The 25414-nt window shown below is 48.5% G+C and overlaps 10 non-coding genes across 10 annotated transcripts; 4 read left to right on the top strand and 6 right to left on the bottom strand.

The window, feature by feature from the left end:
• Positions 1-369: 369 nt before the first annotated feature.
• LOC138230291 (U5 spliceosomal RNA) lies at positions 370-484 on the top strand. The gene has a single exon (XR_011186321.1). It is a non-coding gene; the product is annotated as a U5 spliceosomal RNA (small nuclear RNA).
• Positions 485-1243: 759 nt separating this feature from the next.
• LOC138230224 (U4 spliceosomal RNA) lies at positions 1244-1385 on the bottom strand. The gene has a single exon (XR_011186259.1). It is a non-coding gene; the product is annotated as a U4 spliceosomal RNA (small nuclear RNA).
• Positions 1386-1615: 230 nt separating this feature from the next.
• Positions 1616-1732, bottom strand: LOC138230284 (U5 spliceosomal RNA). The gene has a single exon (XR_011186314.1). It is a non-coding gene; the product is annotated as a U5 spliceosomal RNA (small nuclear RNA).
• Positions 1733-6984: 5252 nt separating this feature from the next.
• Positions 6985-7154, top strand: LOC138230155 (U1 spliceosomal RNA). Its single transcript, XR_011186196.1, has one exon. It is a non-coding gene; the product is annotated as a U1 spliceosomal RNA (small nuclear RNA).
• Positions 7155-7790: 636 nt separating this feature from the next.
• Positions 7791-7909, bottom strand: LOC138230072 (5S ribosomal RNA). The gene has a single exon (XR_011186120.1). It is a non-coding gene; the product is annotated as a 5S ribosomal RNA (ribosomal RNA).
• A 6940-nt stretch (positions 7910-14849) lies between these two features.
• On the top strand, positions 14850-15014 carry LOC138230137 (U1 spliceosomal RNA). Its single transcript, XR_011186182.1, has one exon. It is a non-coding gene; the product is annotated as a U1 spliceosomal RNA (small nuclear RNA).
• A 638-nt stretch (positions 15015-15652) lies between these two features.
• On the bottom strand, positions 15653-15771 carry LOC138230197 (5S ribosomal RNA). Its single transcript, XR_011186232.1, has one exon. It is a non-coding gene; the product is annotated as a 5S ribosomal RNA (ribosomal RNA).
• A 1294-nt stretch (positions 15772-17065) lies between these two features.
• Positions 17066-17207, top strand: LOC138230200 (U4 spliceosomal RNA). Its single transcript, XR_011186235.1, has one exon. It is a non-coding gene; the product is annotated as a U4 spliceosomal RNA (small nuclear RNA).
• Positions 17208-23650: 6443 nt separating this feature from the next.
• Positions 23651-23732, bottom strand: trnas-uga (transfer RNA serine (anticodon UGA)). Its single transcript has one exon. It is a non-coding gene; the product is annotated as a tRNA-Ser (tRNA).
• Positions 23733-25075: 1343 nt separating this feature from the next.
• trnas-gcu (transfer RNA serine (anticodon GCU)) lies at positions 25076-25157 on the bottom strand. The gene has a single exon. It is a non-coding gene; the product is annotated as a tRNA-Ser (tRNA).
• Positions 25158-25414: the final 257 nt, after the last annotated feature.

Genomic DNA, 25414 nt, shown 5'->3' with positions numbered 1-25414 from the left:
AGAAAACAAGCACGTTCGCAATCGCTCTTGTAATGGTGATTGTGGCCGTCTGCTCCGCGAGTCCTCGGTCTCCGGCCGTCTGATTGGCGCTCTTTTCTTTGGGGGGCGGGAAGTGTCCGGCCGCAGGGGATCTTGGGACCTTGCCTGCATAGCGGCTTCCCAGAGTGCGTCGTTTCCGGCACAGTGTGGCCGGGTGTTTTCCGAGTTATCGCACGGATTGGGCAGGCTCGCAAACCGTGAGCCGCAGGCGATGAGCCCGGAGCTGAACGGGCCCCACTGGCTCGTTTGTAAGGCCAGGTGTATTGCCAACCACGACCGGCAGGGCAGAGGCCTTGAAGGCGGCCTGGGCTCCTGCAGCTGTGCAGCCATGCACTCTGGTTTTTCTTCATCTCGTACAACTCTTTCGCCTTTTACTAAAGATTTCCGTGGAGAGGAGCACGAATGAGTTCCCTGCAATTTTTGTGATTTCCTGCTTTCGGGTGGCGGGCAGCTGGGCTGGTCAAAGAGAGAAAACAAGCACGTTCGCAATCGCTCTTGTAATGGTGATTGTGGCCATCTGCTCCGCGAGTCCTCGGTCTCCGGCCGTCTGATTGGCGCTCTTTTCTTTGGGGGGCAGGAAGTGTCCGGCTGCAGGGGATCTTGGGACCTCGCTTTGCATAGCGGCTTCCCAGAGTGCGTCGTTTCCGGCACAGTGTGGCCGGGTGTTTTCCGAGTTATCGCACGGATTGGGCACGCTCGCAAGCCGTGAGCCGCAGGCGATGAGCCCCGAGCTGAACGGGCCCCACTGGCTCGTTTGTAAGATCTGCGGCAGATCGTGTAAAGACGTTCAACTTTGTAACTACTGCACGCACAGGAAGCAGAATAAATTCCTCTTTCAAACTGTCAAAGGTTTGCTTTGCGAACGCTGCAGGACATCGCACAATCTGTTTTGAACGGGGACAAACGATTTCTTATGAGGCGCAGTAAGTACAGACGTTTAAAAAGCTCCACTCATGCCGACGATGCAGCATGAAGAAGGGCAACCTAACGTTTGACAGACAAAAGCCGGGCGCCGCTACGAGCAATATGAAATCAAACTGACAGCACACGGCGTTTCGCGCTGACTCAAAAGTGATCTCGACAGACGCTGTTCTCTGCATAACGCTGAAAGAGCTAAAGAGTGTTTCTGTTGAGACGTAACAAGCTTGTTTCTTTCTACCATGATGTTACCATGACAAAATCTGTCTTTAAACACCTTGCTCAGTCTCTGACGAGACTGTCAAGAATTGCTTTCGCCGATTGTATTGCAAACCGGCGGAAGCGGGGTATTGGGAAAAGTTTTCAACTAGCAATAATCGCGCATCGGCTAAACCTCACAGGCTACGATACTGCCACTGCGCAAAGCTGACGGTTGCCAGGCAACCGCGTGGATCCTATGGAAATCGTTATCAATCGTCTCATGGCATGTCGTTGCTGTAACGCTTCATATTTGCGGCCGGACACTTCCCGCCCCCCAAAGAAAAGAGCACCAATCAGACAGGCGGAGACCGAGGACTCGCAGAGCAGACGGCCACAGTCGCAGTAATAAGAGTGATTGTGAGCGGTTTTGTTTTCTCTCTTTGACCAGCCCAGCTGCGCCCCACCCGAAGGCAGGAAAGCACAAAAATTGTATGGAACTCATTCATGCTCCTCTTCATGGAAGTCTTTAGTAAAAGGCAAAAGATTTGTACGAGATGAAGAGAAACCAGAGTGCGTGGCTGGACAGCTGCAGGAGCCCAGGCTGCCTTCAAGGCCTCTGCCCTGCCGGTCGTGGTTGGCAATGCACCTGGCCTTACAAACGAGCCAGTGGGGCCCGTTCAGCTCCGGGCTCATCGCCTGCGGCTCTCGGCTTACCTGGCAGGGGAGATACCTTGATCAGCCTGTAGTTGGAGTAGTTGGATTGTTTTCTTGTTTTGTGGAAGCAGTGTTTGTTTTGCAGTTTGAGATGGCAACCTTTGGATCCCGCAAGAATGCTGTACGTTTTGAGCTTTTGGATGACCTGTTCATGGATCGTATGCAGTTCAGCAGAAAAGTGTTACAGAAGGAACTTGGCTTTGAACCTCGGCACTTGGATTTCATCTTTGCTCTCCCAGGTCAGAAAGCATTTGAGGTTGTATTTGGTACCTATCCTCTGTTTGAACAATGCGTGGATGTGTTTGAGGCAAAAAGAGGGAAAGTTCCTGCACTTGAGAAGATCAACTTGCAGCCTCTGACACAGAGAGAGAGGAAAACGGTGCATGTTGTTATGTTCTCGGAACTGGCAAAGACGGAGGACATTCACACCTGGCTTAACCAGTACTGCACCGTCCACCATGGAACTGAGGTTAGAGATGTTGACGGTATAAAAACAAATTTTCGAGGTTCGCTTACTACCGGACAATGTAAATGGAGGCTTAAGGCACCTGCCCTCTACAATCCGGCTGGGCGCCTGCAATGGCTATGTTTTTTATGTGGGACAACCAAAGGTGTGTCGGCGCTGTGGTGCTGTGGGACACCTGGCATCTTCCTGCACTGTGAAATGCTGCAAGACCTGTGGCAAACAGGGACATTTAGCCTCTGACTGTTCAATGCTGCCAAAGTGCAATTTATGTGGCTCGGAAGGACACGTTTTTAAGAACTGCCCTCACGCCTACGCCAATAAACTCAAAATGAGAAAGGATGAGGCAGTGCTTGTTTCAGCCAAACCGGCCCGAAAAGCCAAAGCAAACAACAAGTCAAACAAAGAACCCTTGTTGGACAAAGAGTCTCAGCCTCCAGCCAGGATCAGTCCTGCTGTGGCTCCGGGGCCGGTGGAAGAGAAATCCACTACGCTCCCACAACCGCAGACTGCACCAGACAAGCACGAGGGTTTGAAAACCCCCGAGAACAGCGAGGACCCCTCCCCCACTCCTGCTCCTCAGAACGAGGGCCAGTGTGGGGCCCCCCGGTGGAGCGGGTCCAGCGACGATACCCAGGATTCAGCGGAGCTGCTTTTCTCAGACTCTGCAAGTGCTACAGATGCCCTCCTCTCCTCCATCCAGTCCATCACGGAGGATCTGCAACAGCTGGTGGGTGAGGGGGAAGAGGAGACTGGTGCATCGGCTGCACCCCTTTCCCCTCAGTGCTCCCAGGAGCTGGACTTGAGGAAAAGGAAAAATGACTCTGTTTTCTCCCCGAGCGAGGAGGAAGGAGAGAATGGCGATGGGGACAGCTGGAACCCCTCCACCCCTCCCTCTACCCCCTTCCTTGAAATGGACTCCGTGAATGCTTTTACTGCTGCCACCCTGATGAAGGCTCATTCAGAGGATGGCTGGCAGGAAATTGGTAAGAAGAAAAAGAAAAAGAAGAAGGTAACAGGTGAGACCGAAGAGAAATGTGTTTTGTAAAGACTGGTTCCACTTTCTTATGTAATATGGCTCTAAACATAATTTCTCTTAACACCAGAGGTATCAATGACGGAGTTAAATGTCAGTGTGTCTTTGATTACCTCCAGCAGAGAGAGGGAGATGTGTTGATGTTGCAGGAGTGTGCTTTAGCCTATCAAGAGAGGTATCAAAACTTTGAAGATAGGTGGGATAAAGGGCCTTCTGTTTGGTCAGGGGACAATAACAACAGAGCCTCTGGCGTGGCCATTCTTTTCAAAGGATGGGCTTTCAAATTGAAAAGTATTCAGAGGGTCATAGATGGCAGGTTGCTGTGTGTGGATGTGGAATGGGGGACCGTTAACCTGCGGCTAATCAATGTGTATTGTCCTACTGACGTGGGAGGAAGGGTGGAGCTACTCAAGGCACTCTCTCCCCTATTGTTAAGTAGCACAGACGTGATAGTGGGAGGGGATTTTAATTGTATCTTAGAGCACACAGACAGTCTAGCTCTCCGATAAAATTGGATTCCAGCTCACTGGCCCTGCAAAACTTAGTTCAAGACTTTAAACTCTCAGACACATATAGATGTATATATCCCACAACAGCAGGATATGCATGGTCAGGGAGGAATAGCAGCTCCAGAATTGACTATTGCTTTGTCTCAGAGAGAGTGAAAGTTGTTGGGGTCACTCTTCAGCCTGTCTTCTTCTCAGATCATCAGGCTTTAGGGTGTAGAGTGGAACTCCAGGGCGGGACTGTCTTTGGCCCAGGCCTCTGGAAACTCAACACAAAGCTGCTAGAGAACGAGGGGGTAGTATCCCGCTACAAGGAGAAACTATCACAGTGGCTGTCCTTGCAGTGTCTGTACGGGTCAGTAGGAGAGTGGTGGGAGGAGGTGAAGATGAGGACAAAGACCTTTTTCATGGCTGAGGGAAGGAAGGCTGCTGCCAGACGGAGAGGAGTGCTAGCCAGGAAACAGAAGCAGCTGCAGCGTCTCTACACGATGCTGCACAGTGGCTTCGATGTGCTCGAGGATATCACCCTTTTAAAAAAGGACATCCGGAGCATAGCCGAAGAAAGTAGTCGAGGAGTGCTGTTAAGAGGCAGAGTGCAGTTCTTGGAAGAAAATGAGAAGTGTACTCGCTTCTTTTTCAGGAAAGTGGTAGGCTCCAAGTCTGTCATGGAAAGTGTAGTTGATGAGGAGGGACGAGAGAGAACAGAGCCGAGTGCTATCCTCTCCTGCACCGAGGCCTTCTACTCAAGACTGTACAGCTCTACAGAGGTAAAGGATGAAGAAATTCATTTTTTTACCTCAAAGCTAGAAAACGTTTTGAGTGAAGAAGATAGGGAAGTACTTGAGAGGGATTTGACAGTAGAAGAGCTGAGACAGGCTATGGAGAGCTTACAGAAGGGGGAAACTCCAGGTGCTGACGGGCTCCCTAAAGAATTTTATTGCACCTTTTGGGATCTGCTTCAGGATCCGCTACTGGTCCTATTCGAGGAAAGATATAAGACAGAATTGCTGCCTGACTCCTTAAGAGAAGGCACTATCTCTCTCTTGTTTAAGAAAGGAGCAAAAAATGACATAAAGAACTGGAGACCCCTCAGCCTGTTAGGCGTGGACACTAAGATCCTGTCCAAAGCCCTTTTCCTGCACCTACAAAATGTAGTGGCCTCACTGGTAGGGAAAGAACAGACTTGTGGGATAGCAGGACGCCTGATGAGCGACAACCTGGCCTTGTTGAGGGATGTCTGTCTGTACTCTGAGGATCGCTCCCTCCCTCTTTGCATTTTAGGTGTAGACCTAGAAAAGGCCTTTGACCGCCTAAACCGGCAGTACTTAACATCGGGACTTGAGCACATGAAGTTTGGCCCCATCATGAGAAAGTGGATTAACCTGCTGTACACAGGTAGCAACAGCAGAGTCATGGTTAATGGCAATAGATCACGCCCCTTTGAAGTCTGTTCAGGGGTGAGGCAGGGCTGCCCATTATCCCCCTTGTTATGCGTTTTGGCTATGGAGCCCTTAGCCTGTGCCTTGCGCCAGGATCAGGCCATTAATGGGATACCAGTGCCTGGAAGTGGGGGAGGAGAGGTAAAGACATCTCTATACATGGATGACGTCACCCTGCTCCTCTCTGACAATGCCTCAATTAGCAGAGCTCTGCAGTGCTGTGATCGTTTCTCTTTGGCTTCCTCCGCAAAAATTAACAAATCTAAGAGTGAGATTTTTTATCAGAACTGGAGGGAGCCAAAAGAAGGACATGATCTCAGGCTGCAAGAGAAGAGAATTAAGGTCCTGGGGGTGTATTTTGGAGAAGAGATGGGAACAGTAAATTGGCAGAACAAATTGCCAATCTTAAACAAAAAACTGATGCAATGGAAGGACCGAGACCTCACCATGACAGGGAAGGTGCTGGTCATCAAAGCCGAGCTCTTGCCTGTCTTGAATTTTCTGGCTTCTACCTTCCCAATCCCACACCGTGTTGCGGCGGTGATGAGGAGATTGATGTTTCAATTTCTATGGGGTGGGAAGCAGGAAAGACTCAGAAGGGAAATAATGTACAGGCCGCTACCCTCAGGGGGGAAGTCTGTCCCAGATATTGCTACGAAGCTGCTGTGCATTTTCCTGGCCTCTGTGCTGAGAGGCTTTGCAACAGCACCTGCAGCGCGTACCTGGACTTATTTTTCCAGGCTCTGGGTAGGTAGGGAGGTGTTCAGAGTGTGGGGTGTCAGACCCAAGCTGGACGTCCCACTCTCTGACACATGCCCTGCAATTTATGGGACAGTTAAAAGTTTTCTAAGATCTCACCCAATTGGCCATATTCCCCTCCGAGATGTCAGCGTCCAAAAACTGGAAGATTTCGTTGCACCCCAGAACAATAGGCAGACCCATGTGGGCATTTTAACATCAGCCCAAACAAGGAAGGTGTGGAAACACACATCCTCTAAGTTTCTGTGCAACATTCACAGAGATTTAGCCTGGAGTGTCGTCCACCAGTGCTTACCGGTACGAACTTTCTTGTACCGTAGGGGCCTCACCCCCAGCCCTCGCTGCGTTAGGGTGGGCTGCGGCGAGGAGGAGACTGTATCCCATCTCCTGTGGTCCTGCTTTTTTGCTAAGGCCTTCTGGGCACAGTTTGAAGATTGGTTGCTGGCTCTCTCGCCCCAATTTACCCTGACCGCTGCTTTCGTCATATACGGCATCTCTCCTGTCAAACTTCCTCCTGACGTGTTTGACAGGATCTGGGCCGTGGTGAACAGTGGGAAAGTTGCCCTGTGGAGAGTGAGGAACATGGGGCTGTTCAAAGGCATCGAGATCCCAGTCAAGGCAGCAGGTAGCCTGGCCCTGTTCATCACCCGAGAGAACTATTACCTCAGAGATCTGTGGAGAGAAGGGAGGGAGGAAGCAGAAAATCTGTGGGAAATAGAGAGCATAGGTCAATATCTCAAGAAACTGTGAAAAACATTATCAAGTTTAAGTAAAGAATGTGATTTGCACCAGAAAAAAAGAAAATTGTTGCTATGTAACTGTTACCATGTCAAAATGTAATGAGATGTGATCATATATACTGTTTTAAGTATGTATATGAATGTAAAGCTTTCTGATTTGTGATGTCCTGTATTTTTTTGTGAAAAGAAAATAAAGTTCTTAAAAATCGAAATCGGTTCACCCAGGGCGAGGCTCGGCCATTGCACTCCGGCTGTGCTGACCCCTGCGAATTCCCCAAATGTGGGAATCTCGACTGCATAATTTCTGGTAGTGGGGGACTGCGTTCGCGCTCTCCCCTGATGTGCTTGGTCCAAAATCAGATACGGGAGGGTTAGGACACCACGAGCTGCGTGGCTGCGGAAGGATCCCGGTTCGACAGGAGTGGACGCCGCTGCTGGTTCTCGCTGGCTTTTAGTTAGGGGTCCGGAGAAGCATCTCAAGCTAGTTCCACTACTCCTTCCGGACGTTCATTCCCTTTTCAAAGTCAGTCGTTTTGCTGTAGTCTGCGTTCTTTAGGCTGATTATCAAGGTTAGCCTTTATTTGGTCATGGGGGGCCTCGGTACTGTATGCTGAGTCTAAAGACAGTTTCACCCGTTTTCTGATTGCTCGGTTCTGTACCAGTGCAGACATGTCAAACAGTGAATGGCTGTACCTCTACTGTATCCGTGCTCAATGAATGAAATCGGTAACAAATGAATATATGTCTAGTTATACGAAAAACGAGTGGTTTATCGACTCATCTTCATTTGCAGATTTAGAGGCAGCTTCGATATTCGTTTTACAGACGGGTTTTTTTTTTTGAATATGGGTCACACACATGCCACAGCAACAAAACATCTCTAGAGATGAGGCTATAGATCACCTTTCCATCCTGCAGGTTTTCCTCCCAAAGCCTACGGCACCAACGGCGACCCCTGCTGGCCGGGAGAGCAAAAGCTTACAGCACCTGGTATTCCCAGGCAGTCTCCCATCCAAGTACTAACCAGGCCTGACACTGCTTAGCTTCCGAGATCAGACGAGATCGGGCGTGTTCAGGGTGGTGTGGCCGTAAGCGAAAGCCCTGGCGCCTGACTCGCTACTTGAAGCTGTGTGTGGCGGGGGTTCCGTGCTCCCCGAGCGGGACTGAAGGATCGTTCGTGTGCCACTCTTTGGAAAGGAGCTGCTTTCCAAATCGCATTGCGTGCCTGGATGTTGGCGAATGCGCTCCCTTGTGTTGACTCGTCCCGCACTGGAGGAGGACAAACAATCTGCACGGAGGAGCACCAGGCAAGTCTTCACCAGACAAAAACCTCCAGTGCACAGCACTCTGGAAACATTTCGGGGCTTTCGTGTGTTTATTTCAGCACGTAAAGCGCACCGGTCCAACACGTCGGCCGGGCGCGCGGCGCCTCCGCCCTCTTGTGGCCTTGCGGCATCAGAGCAAGAGGCTCCTTCTCGCTGCCCTTCCGCTGTGTTGCAGGGCCCCGAGAGGGAACCCGGAGCGCGCACTTTGTGGGGGGCGGGGGACCGCGTTCGCGCTCTGCCCCCGGTCTCTTGCGCGAGTACTAAATCTCACGGACAGGGGGGCCTCGTCATTGATTGTTACAGGTGAGACGGGGATTAGGAGGAGACCCCGACTGATGGGTAAAGGGGAGCACTAACACCAGAGGGACACCCCCGGCGTCTCTTTTTGAGAGACGCCCTGGGGTTTCCTAATGGCCAAGGAGGGTCGGGACCTCGGTTTGACGCCTCCCCCGAAGGACGGCGCCTGTTTGTGCAGCAGAGTGTCGCCATCAGGAGGCTGGAGCGTAAGAGAGCCACACAGCCCGCAGGGTGAGCGCTCCCTACTGGTCCCAGTCACACCTCTTGCAGGAGCAGCAGCAACCGGAGCTTTTCCGGGGTGGAATCTCCCATCCGGGTGCCGGCCAGGCTCACACCTGCTGGGCTGCCCCGGGGGTGAGCCCAGTCGAGAGTCGCAGGGCCAGATCTAGTCACCGGGGAGAAACGATACAAGTGAAGGATTGCTCGGCTCTCGGCACTTGAAAAGACCGACAAATGTCTCGTTCCCGCCGGAGCTGAATGTACCCGCATGTGTGGTGTCGTCTTCTTCCCCCGCCCCGCTGTGTTTGCTGTATTGTCTCTGAAGCCGGCCCCCCCGAGACGAGACGGGCTGTTCCTGTGCCCCAATTAACACTTTACAGGTGCCATTCCCCGGCATTGTGGCCATTGTCGGTGCTCACACGCGATAAGATAAGGCGGAGGAGAGCGGGGCATGCCCAGCGGCAGACATTCAAGGAGGGGGCAGTGCGAGGTGAGGTGAGGTGCGACACGCCGGAGCCCCGACGCAGCTAATGCGGAGCACTTGTTGGACTGGCATCGAAAGGACGTGTGCGCACGGAGCGAGCCTTCCCTGCGGCGGAGCGCGGGAACTTTCTCCCCCCCTCCCACTGCAGGAGTTGTGTGCACTGCAGCGGTGCCGAGAGAAAAGCACAGAAGGCAGCAGGCTCTGGAGAGCAGGTAAGAGACGGAGCCTTGTGGGCAGGCGAGCAGGCCCGTTTTTTGGAAATTGCTGAAAAGGTTTGTTCGGTGTGTGGCAGGCGCACGTCGCGAGCTTGCGTGGCGATCTGCCGGTCTGGAGTTATGCAAATGAGGCCGAATTGCATCCCGGGACATGCTGCGAATGCGCAACGGCGACTGCAGATGTGTAGGAAACGGCGCGCTCGTTTTCTCGTTTTGCCCACACTTTTCAGTGTTAGTGTGGCGTGTGAGTGTGTGAAAGAGTGGGCCCAGCAGGAGGCGGTGGTGTGCGGGGCGAGGAGGTGGCCTAGGCTGCGCGATTTGTGCTGTGGGTGCGGGCCGCTTGCAGGGGCCTGTTTAACTCATACTTACCTGGCAGGGGAGATACCTTGATCAGCCTGTAGGTGGAGTAGTTGGATTGTTTTTCTTTTGTTGGAAGCAGTGTTCGATTTGTGGTTTTTGAAATGGCAACCTTTGGATCCCGTAAGAATGCTGTACGTTTTGAGCTCTTGGATGACCTCTTCATGGATCGTATGCAGTTCAGCAGAAAAGTGTTACAGAAGGAACTTGGCTTTGAACCTCGGCACTTGGATTTCATCTTCGCTCTCCCAGGTCAGAAAGCATTTGAGGTTGTATTTGCTACCTATCCTCTGTTTGAACAATGCGTGGATGTGTTTGAGGCAAAAAGAGGCAAAGTTCCTGCACTTGAGAAGATCAACTTGCAGCCTCTGACACAGAGAGAGAGGAAAACGGTGCATGTTGTTATGTTCTCGGAACTGGCAAAGACGGAGGACATTCACACCTGGCTTAACCAGTACTGCACCGTCCACCATGGAACTGAGGTTAGAGATGTTGATGGTATAAAAACAGGAGCAAGGAAATTCGAGGTTCGCTTGCTACCGGACAGCGTAAATGGAGGCTTAAGGCACCTGCCCTCTACAATCCGGCTGGGCGCCTGCAATGGCTATGTGTTTTATGTGGGACAACCAAAGGTGTGTCGGCGCTGTGGTGCTGTGGGACACCTGGCATCGTCCTGCACTGTGAAATGCTGCAAGACCTGTGGCAAACAGGGACATTTAGCCTCTGACTGTTCAATGCTGCCAAAGTGCAATTTATGTGGCTCGGAAGGACACGTTTTTAAGAACTGCCCTCACGCCTACGCCAATAAACTCAAAATGAGAAAGGATGAGGCAGTGCTTGTTTCAGCCAAACCGGCCCGAAAATCCAAAGCAAACAACAAGTCAAACAAAGAACCCTTGTTGGACAAAGACTCTCAGCCTCCAGCCAGGATCAGTCCTGCTGTGGCTCCGGGGCTGGTGGAAGAGAAATCCACTACGCCCCCACAACCGCAGACTGCACCAGACAAGCACGAGGGTTTGAAAACCCCCGAGAACAGCGAGGACCCCTCCCCCACTCCTGCTCCTCAGAACGAGGGCCAGTGTGGGGCCCCCCGGTGGAGCGGGTCCAGCGAGGATACCCAGGATTCAGCGGAGCTGCTTTTCTCAGACTCTGCAAGTGCTACAGATGCCCTCCTCTCCTCCATCCAGTCCATCACGGAGGATCTGCAGCAGCTGGTGGGTGAGGGGGAAGAGGAGACTGGTGCATCGGCTGCACCCCTTTCCCCTCAGTGCTCCCAGGAGCTGGACTTGAGGAAAAGAAAAAATGACTCTGTTTTCTCCCCGAGCGAGGAGGAAGGAGAGCATGGCGATGGGGACAGCTGGAACCTCTCCACCCCTCCCTCTACCCCCTTCCTTGAAATGGACTCTGTGAACGCTTTTACTGCTGCCACCCTGATGAAGGCTCATTCAGAGGATGGCTGGCAGGAAATTGGTAAGAAGAAAAAGAAAAAGAAAAAGGTAACAGGTGAGACCGAAGAGAAATGTGTTTTGTAAAGACTGGTTCCACTTTCTTATGTAATATGGCTCTTAACATAATTTCTCTTAACACAAGAGGTATCAATGACAGAGTTAAATGCCAGTCTGTCTTTGATTACCTCCAGCAGAGAGAGGGAGATGTGTTGATGTTGCAGGAGTGTGCTTTAGCCTATCAAGAGAGGTATAAAAGTTTTGAAGATAGGTGGGATAAAGGGCCTTCTGTTTGGTCAGGGGACAATAACAACAGAGCCTCTGGCGTGGCCATTCTTTTCAAAGGATGGGCATTCAAATTGAAAAGTATTCAGAGGGTCATAGATGGCAGGTTGCTGTGTGTGGATGTGGAATGGGGGACCGTTAACCTGCGGCTAATCAATGTGTATTGCCCTACTGACGTAGGAGGAAGGGTGGAGCTACTCAAGGCACTCTCCCCCCTATTGTTATGCAGCACAGACGTGATAGTGGGAGGGGATTTTAATTGTATCTTAGAGCACACAGACAGGCAGTCTAGCTCGCCGATAAAATTGGATTCCAGCTCACTGGCCCTGCAAAACTTAGTTCAAGACTTTAAACTCTCAGACACATATAGATGTATATATCCCACAACAGCAGGATATACATGGTCAGGGAGGAATAGCAGCTCCAGAATTGACTATTGCTTTGTCTCAGAGAGAGTGAAAGTTGTTGGGGTCACTCTTCAGCCTGTCTTCTTCTCAGATCATCAGGCTTTAGGGTGTAGAGTGGAACTCCAGGGCGGGACTGTCTTTGGCCCAGGCCTCTGGAAACTCAACACAAAGCTGCTAGAGAACGAGGGGGTAGTATCCCGCTACAAGGAGAAACTATCACAGTGGCTGTCCTTGCAGTGTCTGTACGGGTCAGTAGGAGAGTGGTGGGAGGAGGTGAAGGTGAGGACAAAGGCCTTTTTCATGGCTGAGGGAAGGAAGGCTGCTGCCAGACGGAGAGGAGTGCTAGCCAGGAAACAGAGGCAGCTGCAGCGTCTCTACACGATGCTGCACAGTGGCTTCGATGTGCTCGAGGATATCGCCCTTTTAAAAAAGGACATCCGGAGCATAGCCGAAGAAAGTAGTCGAGGAGTGCTGTTAAGAAGCAGAGTGCAGTTCTTGGAAGAAAATGAGAAGTGTACTCGCTTCTTTTTCAGGAAAGTGGTAGGCTCCAAGACTGTCATGGAAAGTGTAGTTGATGAGGAGGGACGAGAGAGAACAGAGCCGAGTGCTATCCTCTCCTGCACCGAGGCCTTCTACTCAAGACTGTACAGTTCTACAGAGGTAAAGGATGAAGATATTCATTTTTTTACCTCAAAGCTAGAAAACATTTTGAGTGAAGAAGATAGGGAAGTACTTGAGAGGGATTTGACAGTAGAAGAGCTGAGACAGGCTATGGAGAGCTTACAGAAGGGGAAAACTCCGGGTGCTGACGGGCTCCCTAAAGAATTTTATTGCACCTTTTGGGATCTGCTTCAGGATCCGCTACTGCTCCTATTCGAGGAAAGCTACAAGACAGAATTGCTGCCTGACTCCTTAAGAGAAGGCACTATCTCTCTCTTGTTTAAGAAAGGAGCAAAAAATGACATAAAGAACTGGAGACCCCTCAGCCTGTTAGGCGTGGACACTAAGATCCTGTCCAAAGCCCTTTTCCTGCGCCTACAAAATGTAGTGGCCTCACTGGTAGGGAAAGAACAGACTTGTGGGATAGCAGGACGCCTGATGAGCGACAACCTGGCCTTGTTGAGGGATGTCTGTCTGTACTCTGAGGATCGCTCCCTCCCTCTGTGCATTTTAGGTGTAGACCTAGAAAAGGCCTTTGACCGCCTAAACCGGCAGTACTTAACATCGGTACTTGAGCAAATGAAGTTTGGCCCCATCATGAGAAAGTGGATTAACCTGCTGTACACAGGTAGCAACAGCAGAGTCATGGTTAATGGCAATAGATCACGCACCTTTGAAGTCTGTTCAGGGGTGAGGCAGGGCTGCCCATTATCCCCCTTGTTATTCGTTTTGGCTATGGAGCCCTTAGCCTGTGCCTTGCGCCAGGATCAGGCCATTAATGGGATACCAGTGCCTGGAAGTGGGGGAGGAGAGGTAAAGACGTCTCTATACATGGATGACGTCACCCTGCTCCTCTCTGACAATGCCTCAATTAGCAGAGCTCTGCAGTGCTGTGATCGGTTCTCTTTGGCTTCCTCCGCAAAAATTAACACATCTAAGAGTGAGATTTTTTATCAGAACTGGAGGGAGCCAAAAGAAGGACATGATCTCAGGCTGCAAGAGAAGAGAATTAAGGTCCTGGGGGTGTATTTTGGAGAAGAGATGGGAACAGTAAATTGGCAGAACAAATTGCCAATCTTAAACAAAAAACTGATGCAATGGAAGGACCGAGACCTCACCATGACAGGGAAGGTGCTGGTCATCAAAGCCGAGCTCTTGCCTGTCTTGAATTTTCTGGCTTCTACCTTCCCAATCCCACACCGTGTTGCGGCGGTGCTGAGGAGATTGATGTTTCAATTTCTATGGGGTGGGAAGCAGGAAAGACTCAGAAGGGAAATAATGTACAGGCCGCTACCCTCAGGGGGGAAGTCTGTCCCAGATATTGCTACGAAGCTGCTGTGCATTTTCCTGGCCTCTGTGCTGAGAGGCTTTGCAACAGCACCTGCAGCGCGTACCTGGACTTATTTTTCCAGGCTCTGGGTAGGTAGGGAGGTGTTCAGAGTGTGGGGTGTCAGACCCAAGCTGGACGTCCCACTCTCTGACACATGCCCTGCAATTTATGGGACAGTTAAAAGTTTTCTAAGATCTCACCCAATTGGCCATATTCCCCTCCGAGATGTCAGCGTCCAAAAACTGGAAGATTTCGTAGCACCCCAGAACAATAGGCAGACCCCTGTGGGCATTTTAACATCAGCCCAAACAAGGAAGGTGTGGAAACACACATCCTCTAAATTTCTGTGCAACATTCACAGAGATTTAGCCTGGAGTGTCGTCCACCAGTGCTTACCGGTACGAACTTTCTTGTACCGTAGGGGCCTCACCCCCAGCCCTCGCTGCGTTAGGGTGGGCTGCGGCGAGGAGGAGACTGTGACCCATCTCCTGTGGTCCTGCTTTTTTGCTAAGGCCTTCTGGGCACAGTTTGAAGATTGGTTGCAGGCTCTCTCGCCCCAATTTACCCTGACCGCTGCTTTCATCATATACGGCATCTCTCCTGTCAAACTTCCTCCTGACGTGTTTGACAGGATCTGGGCCGTGGTGAACAGTGGGAAAGACGCCCTGTGGAGAGTGAGGAACATGGGGCTGTTCAAAGGCATCGAGGTCCCAGTCAAGGCAGCAGGTAGCCTGGCCCTGTTCATCACCCGAGAGAACTATTACCTCAGAGATCTGTGGAGAGAAGGGAGGGAGGAAGCAGAAAATCTGTGGGAAATAGAGGGCATTGGACAGTATCTCAAGAAACTGTGAAAAACATTATCATGTTTAAATAAAGAATGTGATTTGCACCAGAAAAAAAGAAAATTGTTGCTATGTAACTGTTACCGTGTCAAAATGTAATGAGATGTGATCATATATACTGTTTTAAGTATGTATATTAATGTAAAGCTTTCTGATTTGTGATTTCCTGTATTTTTTTGTGAAAAGGAAATAAAGTTCTTAAAAAATCGGTTCACCCAGGGCGAGGCTCGGCCATTGCACTCCGGCTGTGCTGACCCCTGCGAATTCCCCAAATGTGGGAATCTCGACTGCATAATTTCTGGTAGTGGGGGACTGCGTTCGCGCTCTCCCCTGATGTGCTTGGTCCAAAATCAGATACGGGAGGGTTAGGACACCACGAGCTGCGTGGCTGCGGAAGGATCCCGGTTCGACAGGAGTGGACGCCTCTGCTGGTTCTCGCTGGCTTTTAGTTAGGGGTCCGGAGAAGCATCTCAAGCTAGTTCCACTACTCCTTCCGGACGTTCATTCCCTTTTCAAAGTCAGTCGTTTTGCTGTAGTCTGCGTTCTTTAGGCTGATTATCGAGGTTAGCCTTTATTTGGTCATGGGGGGCCTCGGTACTGTATGCTGAGTCTAAAGACAGTTTCACCCGTTTTCTGATTGCTGGGTTCTGTACCAGTGCAGACATGTCAAACAGTGAATGGCTGTACCTCTATTGTATCCGTGCTCAATGAATGAAATCGGTAACAAATGAATATATGTCTAGTTATACGAAAAACGAGTGGTTTATCGACTCATCTTCATTTGCAGATTTAGAGGCAGCTTCGATATTCGTTTTACAGACGGGTTTTTTTTTTTTTGAATATGGGTCACACACATGCCACAGCAACAAAACATCTCTAGAGATGAGGCTATAGATCACCTTTCCATCCTGCAGGTTTTCCTCCCAAAGCCTACGGCACCAACGGCGACCCCTGCTGGCCGGGAGAGCAAGAGCTTATAGCACCTGGTATTCCCAGGCGGTCTCCCATCCAAGTACTAACCAGGCCCGACCCTGCTTAGCTTCCAAGATCAGACGAGATCGGGCGTGTTCAGGGTGGTGTGGCCGTAAGCGAAAGCCCTGGCGCCTGACTCGCTACTTGAAGCTGTGTGTGGCGGGGGCTCCGTGCCCCCCGAGCGGGACTGAAGGATCGTTCGTGTGCAACTCTTTGGAAAGGAGCTGCTTTCCAAATCGCATTGCGTGCCTGGATGTTGGCGAATGCGCTCCCTTGTGTTGGCTCGTCCCGCACTGGAGGAGGACAAAGAATCTGCACGGAGGAGCACCAGGCAAGTCTTCAGTGCACAGCACTCTGGAAACATTTCGGGGCTGTCGCGTGTTTATTTCAGCACGTAAAGCGCACCGGTCCAACACTTCGGCCGGGCGCGCGGCGCCTCCGCCCTCTTGCTGCCCCTGCAGCTGCTTCACTTTTCCCTTTAGTTGCCATCGATTTTTTTGTAGTGCTATACATATACGATTGAGGTATCTTAGAGTTCTCCTTCGAAGACCCAGCACTCTCTTTTCTTTTCCCAGTGTTACTCATATCGGACTTTTTAAACCTAAAAAAAAATCGTTTTTTTTTCTTTCAATTATAACTGAAGTTTAAACAACTAGTAAGTCAAGTCCTTATTTTTCTGTAGTCAAAAAAAGCAAAAATTAACATTCAGGTCATGAAAAACTCAAAAAAACTCCCCAACCACTAAACTTTACCTCCCACCTGAGCGCCATCTTGAACGCCCCTACCACCAGAGAATGCTCACGATTTCGGAAGCTGTCTCAGGGACGTGCTGATTCCACACATCCTGAATAAATCATGATATTGTTAGTTGCTGTAGCTAGACGTTCAAATGAGTTTCATGGCCAGATGGACTGTTTCCTCCAGCGGTATAATATTGCAGTGAGACAGCACGATGCCTGCAAGACTATGTCACGCTAAACGCCACAGATTGTGTTTGTCCGTTCGTGTCAGTCGTCCCGCAGCCACGGGAAGTGGGACACAAACATGCTGCAATGCTTTCAAGACGTTAGGATTTGTTTGTGCAACATCCAAGAGGAGTACTTGTGGCTTGAATGTGAACTGTACGTGCCCGCCCCCTTTCCTCTGTAGTGCATGAGTTCCTCCCGGCATGCCCTTCGTCATTGTTCTGTCATCTTGTATTTAAAGGGTTGTATTTCTGCTGCTGAAAATAAGCAACGGTTTTCTCACAACGCCCTTTGTTCCCAACGGAGCCCTTGTCTGTCATGAAATTCTTCAAAACCTCAAGCTAGAAGAAGAAGAAGACGACAAATATGAAGCGTTATAGCAACGACATGCCATGACACGATCGATAACGATTTCCATAGGATCCCCGCGGTTGCCTGGCAACCGTCAGCTTTGCGCAGTGGCAGTATCGTAGCCTGTGAGGGTTAGCCGAGGCGCGATTATTGCTAGTTGAAAACTTTTCCCAATACCCCGCTTCCGCCGGTTTGCAATACAATCGGCGAAAGCAATTTTTGACAGTCTCGTCAGAGACTGAGCAAGGTGTTTAAAGACAGATTTGGTCACGGTGATATCATGGTAGAAAGAAACGAACTTGTTACGTGTCAACAGAAACGCTCTTTAGCTCTTTCAGCTTTATGCAGAGAACAGCGTCTGTCGAGATTACTTTTGTGTCAGCGCGAAACGCCGTGTGCTTGTCAGTATGATTTCATATTGCTCGTAGCGGCGCCTGGCTTTTGTCTGTCAAACGTTAGGTTGCGCTTCTTCATGCTGCATCGTCGGCATGAGTGGAGCATTTTAAACGTCTGTACTTACTGCGCCCCATAAGAAATCGTTTGTCCCCATTCAAAAGAGATTGTGCGATGTCCTGCAGCGTTCGCAAAGCAAACCTTTGACAGTTTGAAAAGAGGAATTTATTCTGCTTCCTGTGCGTGCAGTAGTTACAAAGTTGAACGTCTTTACACGATCTGCTGCAGTTTTCAGTGGGTGGGCTTTGTCAAATGGCTTGGAAAAACGCACTGTGTTTCTGCTCGGGAAACATCATGAGCAGTGTCCTGCATGTTTTCTGTGTATAGCTGTCTTTTAACGCATACAGAATTCATTCGAAATCATTGATTTCTCCAATTAACAAGGGTCTCTTTTTGAACCTGCCAGAAGCATTCTTTCAATGTAACAGATTTACTCCGGGGAAGGGCAGCATGACATTGAGAGTAGCTCAAGCTTTCAGCACCTTTATCTGACTGCATGTATGCAGACACTGCTCAGAATCCCCTGTAAGATTCTCCTTCAATTCCGTTTTGCAGTGCTTTAGCTCTTTCAAAAGGCTTCGCTTTGCTAGTCACAATCCAAGGCTCATGACAGCATTTGAAAACATTCGTAACTGCGTTGGCCGGGAATCGAACCTGGGTTAACTGCTTTGAAGGCAGCTATGCGCAACACTGGCTCGCTCCAGAATAAATCTCACGTCGAGGGCATATTTTTTTCCATTTTACCGTGAGTCGGGCTCAGCTGCACAGAGGAGAGAGCAGAGCAATGAGGTCACGGGGACAGGGGAGTCACACGCTGGCGGTTTGAATACGCGGAAGATCACTGAGGGATCCACAGTATATGGACTCTCCGTGCGCCATCAGTCCGCACTCCGGACTCTGAATCCTGCCATCCGAGTTAAGATCTCGGCGGAACCTGAGGCGCAGTTCCTTCTTAAAACGTAATCTGGTGAGCATTTCTAGAATCGTACTTGTATAGATGCAGCCTTTAATGTGTTGCTAGGTTAAAATTGATGACTTCTTGTATTTCAGTAGGCAACTGCCCTCTTGATTTCGGATTTAATTTCTTTATTACAGGGGCGCTTTTATGAAGACAGAGTCATGTTCAGGTACTTTGCTTGATGGAGGAAGCTCATTTCGGACTCTGTGATCTGCTCACCTGGAAAGGTCTGCTATACTACTACAAGAGAGAAGTAGAGTCTGGAAGAAGGGACAATTTTATGATGCTTTGGAAGATAATGTTTTTTTTTTCTTATACTGAAAATGAAAGGTAGTTGTTTCTATATGGACTCAGTCTTTGGAATTTGTATATATATATTTCAGTGATCCCTCAGCCATTCCTTCTGTATTGTAATTCAATTTCTCTTTTAAAATTCCTTCCCCACTTCTAGGACCTGCAGTTGCTGAACTCCACAATGGCTTCTATTGGAAAGTCTGTGACTGAGACCAAGTGTTCACTTTTTTATGAAACCATTATTTATTTAGGAGCAATGAGCAATTCTTATATAAATGCAATAAAATCATTATGCTCAAACTATGAGAGAGAAAATTAAGGATAATTTAAGAAATCAGTCTTAGCTTGTTTCTATACACAGATGGTATTATTTATTTTCAAAGGAAACCCGCGAGGATTCCCCTGGTGTGCAAGATGTGCCTGAATACTCTTGATCAGCTTCCTGCTCACTTGAAGAGGGCGTGTATGAAGCACGCCACGGCAGAAAACATCAGGATGGCCTCTCAACAGGCGAGGGAGGACATGATGAATCACCTGAAGAACGGGGTCATCGTGGATTACCACAGAATAGAGATCGTGTCTGGTGAGGCAAACAGGATAGTGGTTGTAAGACTGCTAGAGTCCTTGGGCCTTTTTGTACATGGGAAGCCTGAAGACACATTGGCAAGGTGAGATATTTTTAATCTGTAAGGCTTCTGTAGTTTCTTTTTGAAATCATTGTTACAACATATTATGTAAAAGCATGTTGAAAAGAATCTACCTGCATTCCAGCGGCCCTGAGCAAGAGGCCGCAGTCCAGGAGGAAGAGATGCCAGAGGCTGCTCTAGAAACTGAAACAGAAGCGGATAAGGAAGGGGAAGATGTGAGCTCTGAAGAACTCTATCAGCAGTAAGACTTTTTATTTTTCAGATGTATCTATTTTTTACTAAAATTCTAATTTGTCTTATAGGTATAAAATGTTTAAACCGGTGTTTTATATCCTTACAGGCCCTGAGTAGTTAAAAAGTATCAGCAGGCCGGAAGAGAGTGGCCCAAGCTGGACTCTATAGAAAGCACTCCCTGGATGCTCCTCTCCTGATTGGATTCAAACAGTACCTTACCAAGGATCTGGGAGTGGCAAATTATTCTCAGGAGGTATTTATTTTTTAAAGGCATTTAAAATTAAGCAATGGTATCTTCATTGTAAATGTTTTTATTTCTTAGCTTAAAATTCACCCATGTGAAATGATGTCAGCCATAAACATCATGACTCTATATTTCCTACCTGAATCTATTCTACTTAAATTATTACATTATACACAATTTGAGTTCATTTTAAAAAGTAAAAGGTAATGAAAGGAATGCATTTTCATAAGAAAGATAATACCGATATGCATGTGATAATCTTCCTTATATCATGTAGTGCATCATTTGGACACTTTGTGGGCTTCAAATACAAAGAAAATCATGTTCTATGGTACAAGATAAATACAAAACTTAAGCTTTTATTTTAATTAGATTTGTTTATAAAGCATAAGCAATCATTTATTACATTAATATATGTAAAAATAACATTTTAGCATCATACGTTTAGTATATTTAGTCCCTAATGCTGAAAGAAATGATCATAGAACATGACATCTAACCTTACCTGCGGTGTTTTTAATCCCTATTGCTCAATGCACGGTGAAAGCATTCCATACATGTGTCTGACAATGAGGAATGGGCCCCTGAGACAGTCATTTGCCTGTTTCACAAATGATCGTATTTTACTAGAGATTCTGCTTGGGATTCAGATGTGCATTCGGACAGCAATCCCTTTCAAGAAATGATACGTTCTGGATGAGGTCAAAGGTGCTGGAACACTGTATCTAGGATGTGTTTGCAGAGACTGTGTGTCTCCTGCTTCAACGCAGTGATAAACAGATGTGCTCCTTTAATTTATTGGTACATGCCCAGGGCAGTAAGCAGTCTGAGGATTTATTTCCAGATGGCATAGAGCAGTGAAGCAGTGAAGTAGTGCAAAACACTGGATCATTATATTATTAGAATCTATTCTACTTAAATTATTACATTATACTCAATTTGAGTTCATTTTAAAAAGTAAAAGGTAATGAAAGGAATGCATTTTCATAAGAAAGATAATACCGATATGCATGTGATAATCTTCCTTATATCATGTAGTGCGTCATTTGGACACTTTGTGGGCTTGAAATACAAAGAAAATCATGTTCTATGGTACAAGATAAATACAAAACTTAAGCTTTTATTTTAATTAGATTTGTTTCTAAAGCATAAGCAATCATTTATTACATTAATATATGTGAAAATAACATTTTAGCATCATATGTTTAGTATATTTAGTCCCTAATGCCAAAAGAAATGATCATTTGTTTAACATGCACAGGTCTGTCTCAAAGGATGCAGTACTCCTGAAGGGTCTCAAACCCTACATTTTGGATGCCTAGCTGTATCCCTCACATGTGGCACCTCAGAATGACTTCTAACCTTACCTGTGGTGTATTCAGTCCCTATTGCTCAATGCACGGTGTACATACTGCATACATGTGTCTTGAGAATGAGGAATGGGCCCCTGAGACAGTCATTTGCCTGTTTCACAAACAGGGACCTGGACCTAGACTTGGCCCGTACGGGGCTCAAACCCACGACCTTGGCGTTATTAGCACCACACTCTAACCAACTGAGCTAACCGGCCTCACGACAGTGCTCCTCTCTGTGTTGCAAAAAATCAAACTCAGGGAATTTTGTCCTCCTTTGAATAGAAAGCTGTGTAATTCAGTGTACGGGCTTTCTCGTGCAGTTTCATGGTTCTTGTAACCCAAATCCTACACTGGCCTGAAGTGCCCCCCCATTTCACAGCATTTTTCAGCTGATTTAAAATGTACCTAAAGGAGAAGCATTATTGAAGACCATCAATTACCAAGAGCTTTTGTCAAAGGTTTTGGTGGTCATTTTGAATGACCACAGAGCGCTGTGACCTCGGTTTTACATCTCATCCAAAAGACAGCGCCCTTTTACAACACAGCATCTCCGTCACTATATTGGGGCATTGGGACCCGCACAGACCTCAGGGTGAGCGCCCCCCCGCCGGCACCATTAACACCGCTTCCAGCTGGAAGCTTTGTTTTTCCCTGTAGCTCATCCTCATCCAGGTACTGACCTGGCTCACACCTGCTTAGCTTCAGTGGGTTTTCAGTTGCGAGTTGCAAGGGGATGCAAGTGATGGAGCCGCTCGCTGCAAAAGCCACTGCATTGGCCGGGAATCAAACCCGAGCCTCCCGCGTGGCAGGTTAGAATTCTACCACTGAACCACCAATGCTCAGTGCCTGAGCCTTCAAAAAAGACGCTTTTTTGGTGCTCTGTGCAAAACGCGTCGACATCTGCTTCCAGCTGCAAAATGCCATTTGCGGACGCTGAAGAACTTATTTCCAAGGCAGCGGGTACAAGCGATTGGGCGTTTTAAAACCACCAGGAACAGCAAAGAGGCGCGCTTCTTTGCTTGTGCCGAAACACACCGACTGAAGGCGGACAACGTAGTCGGCAGGATTGGAACCTGTGCGGGGAGACCCCAATGGATTTCTAGTCCATCGCCTTAACCACTCAGCCACGACTACAGCAAGCCCCACTGCCGCTGCGTTCTTGCTACAATCTTACCTGGATCGCGAGGCGCCGGCGGAAGGCAAAATACAAGCCTTGCAGACAGACACGCCTCAGAGGACTTAAGGGTGGCTTCATGTCGGAATGATAAAGTCTCCCCGTCTGGACATGAAAATGCCACTTTGTTACACACAAAAAAAGAATCAACAACAGAGAAATGCCCACAAGCATTTGAAAAGCCGCACCACGTCGCACTTGAAATAGCTCTTACATTAGTGGTAGACACAGGAATCGCCTTTTTATTTACGCTCTTACCAACGCGATGGAAAGCAAAACAAAGCAAAGCAGAGCAAAACAAAACGAACAAACGAAAACCCTCACGTCCTGCACTTGCATATAACCCCGTTACGTGCCCAAGCGGTATTGTACGTCATCCTAGCACTGCACCCCGGGTCGTACGGTATATGGGAACGAGCACACGCCACGAATCGTCTCGAATCACTCCCTACAGCTGTAAGGCGCCTTGAAGCGTGCACCCCCAACATTCTTCTTTGCGCATCTGTGAAAGGTAAACTCTTGAGCAAACTCTGAACCAGCTCTAAGGAAACTAATCCGATTAGACGTTACTTTGACTCATCTTCTTACGCTCAGTGCCGGATTGCTCAAACTCCAGCTAGGGTTAGGGTTAGCATTCCCACGCTACTTAGACACTTTGTTTACGCTCAGTGCTGGATTTTGGGAACTTCAGGACGAGTGGGAATTTTCTCCTATCTGTCCATTCTGTTTTGTTTTGGAGACTCTTGGCTGCCTATGTTGTTCAGTGCACCGTGAAGGAAACATTTTCCAAAACTGTGTCAGCTCAAAAGTTGTAAGAAAACCTCTCCAGGTGCTTTAACTCTCTTCATTTTTGTCATTTAATGTGACACTCGATGTATAACTGGAGCCTCACATATGCAAATGGTGAGGCTCCAGTTCGACACCCAGTTCCACACCACTTTACAGTATATGACAAAAGCATGGCAGACTGTGCCGGACCAGCTGGTAACTTCCGCTTATTTTGACCATATTAAACATTGGAAATCTTCCCACTTGCATTTGTGACACTTGATTTTGGCTCCACCTAAGACACTCTTAAATCTTCAAACACTTTTCTCTTCTCCCGCAACACACTTGTCTGTCGGCACTATGTGGCAGCGTTGCATGACAACCCATCTCACCACGGAAAGGAACCTAACAGCTTTGGTAAGAGAGTAGAATTACCTGAAGAACTGCTTTCCATGGAAGCAGGACCAAGCGATGTAGCATTTTTATAGTACCAGGAAAGGAGAAGCGGCACTTCGCCTTTGCCGCACAGGCACAAGGTGACGTGCGGCAGACGCCGTAGTCGGCAGGATTCGAACCTGAGCGGGGAGTCCCCAATGGATTTCAAATCCATCGCCTTAACTACTCGGCCACGACTACAGCGAGCTCGCCGCCGCTGCATTCCTCCTATAATCTAACACGGAGTGCGAGGTGGCTGCGGAAACCTTTTTAAAGTCGCTCTCTGTTAAAAAAAAAACCTTTCACAAGATACATGCCGGCAGACAGACACGCCTCAGAGGGTTTAAGGCTGGCTTCACGTTCAAATGATAAAGTCTCCCCGTCCGGATGTCAAAATGCAACTTTGGCAGACAGAAAAAACATCAACAAACCACAAATGTGGACAAGGATTTTACAAGCTGCACCACACTGCACTTTCAAAAGCATTTACATTCGTGTTAGACGCAGGAATTGTCTTTGTTTTGCGCGCTTACGAACGCCATAGAAAACGAAACAAAACAAAAGCCCTCAGCTCCTGTACTTGATTATAACGCCGTTACATGTCGAAGCAGGAATTTACGTCATCTTACCACTGCAACATGGGGAATAGAGGGAAATGAACACACGCTACGAATCGTCTCAATCACTCCCTAGAGTCGTAAGGCACATTGAAGGGTGCACCCCCATCATTAATCGTTGGGCCTCTGTAAAAGGAAAGCTGTTGAGCAGTCTTTGAAACAGCTCGGATGAAACACTTGATTGCTTCCATGTGCATCTGGAGCCCACTTCTTATTTTCACTTCACGCCGCCCAAAGCATTTCTAAAACAGGAGATTCGCGTTTGGGAATGCGCCCTGCCCTACAAATAAAACAGGTCTACGGGTCTGAAACCTGCTCCACGGAAAACAGTTCTGTTGCGCTTTTGATCAAAGGGAGATTCTCTGTTCTTACTTTTTGATTACATAACACCCAAAGGGGATTCTTTGGAGCTGGATTCCAACCAGCATCCTAAAGTTTCTTGGCGGTATCCTTTACAGTCCTCTGTTCGGTCGACAAGGAACAGTAGGGGGCAGCTTTCCTCACACATACAGTGCAATGTACTGTAGTGTTCCCCTTCATTGAATTCGCAGTTCTGCATCAGACCTCTAACTCGTTTCCTTAGCTTGGATTTAAGCCACGAAGCAGGCTTCTACTGTATAAACGTCTAGAGGAATCACAAACTATTTGAGAGGCCATCATCCCAGGGGGAACTGACAAAGTCTATCCCTAAACACCTAGCGCAGTCTCTCGAGAGACTGTCAAAAATCGCTTTCTCCGTTTGTGCTGCAAGTAAGTGAAAACGCGGTCTCAACCCAGAGCCACTTGGCAGCAGCGGCACGTAAATACTGTTACTACCACTGCTCGATACCAACGTTAGCCTACTATACCATGTTCAGCCACCGCTAGAAAATGTAAGGCTCTAGTACTGGAGCAAACAAAAGGAGAGCCAACGTCAAATGTAGAGAGCGACGAGGACGGGATTCGAACCCATGCGTGCAGAGCACAATGGATTAGCAGTCCATCGCCTTAACCACTCGGCCACCTCGTCAATGAAACTGGGCTGTCCAGACATGGGTTGGCGCGCTCCAGATGATCTTTTTCTTTTTTTTCCCTCGTACTCAAGGGTCCTTTTCCTGTTCCACATGCGATTTCAACATTTTCCTTGGGAGATGTCAAGCCAGCAAGCCACTGCTGTGGTTCAGTGGCCATTGTGGAGTTCAGTGGCCCTGTTGTACACAGAAAGCACATTGAGCTCCTTGGACATGAAAAGTTCCAGATAAAAGCCATTTGTCATCCTTTCTCTTG

This window comes from Lepisosteus oculatus, unplaced genomic scaffold (assembly GCF_040954835.1).
Source record: "Lepisosteus oculatus isolate fLepOcu1 unplaced genomic scaffold, fLepOcu1.hap2 HAP2_SCAFFOLD_48, whole genome shotgun sequence".
NCBI lineage: Eukaryota > Metazoa > Chordata > Actinopteri > Semionotiformes > Lepisosteidae > Lepisosteus > Lepisosteus oculatus.
This window is presented reverse-complemented; position numbering and strand designations above follow the sequence as displayed.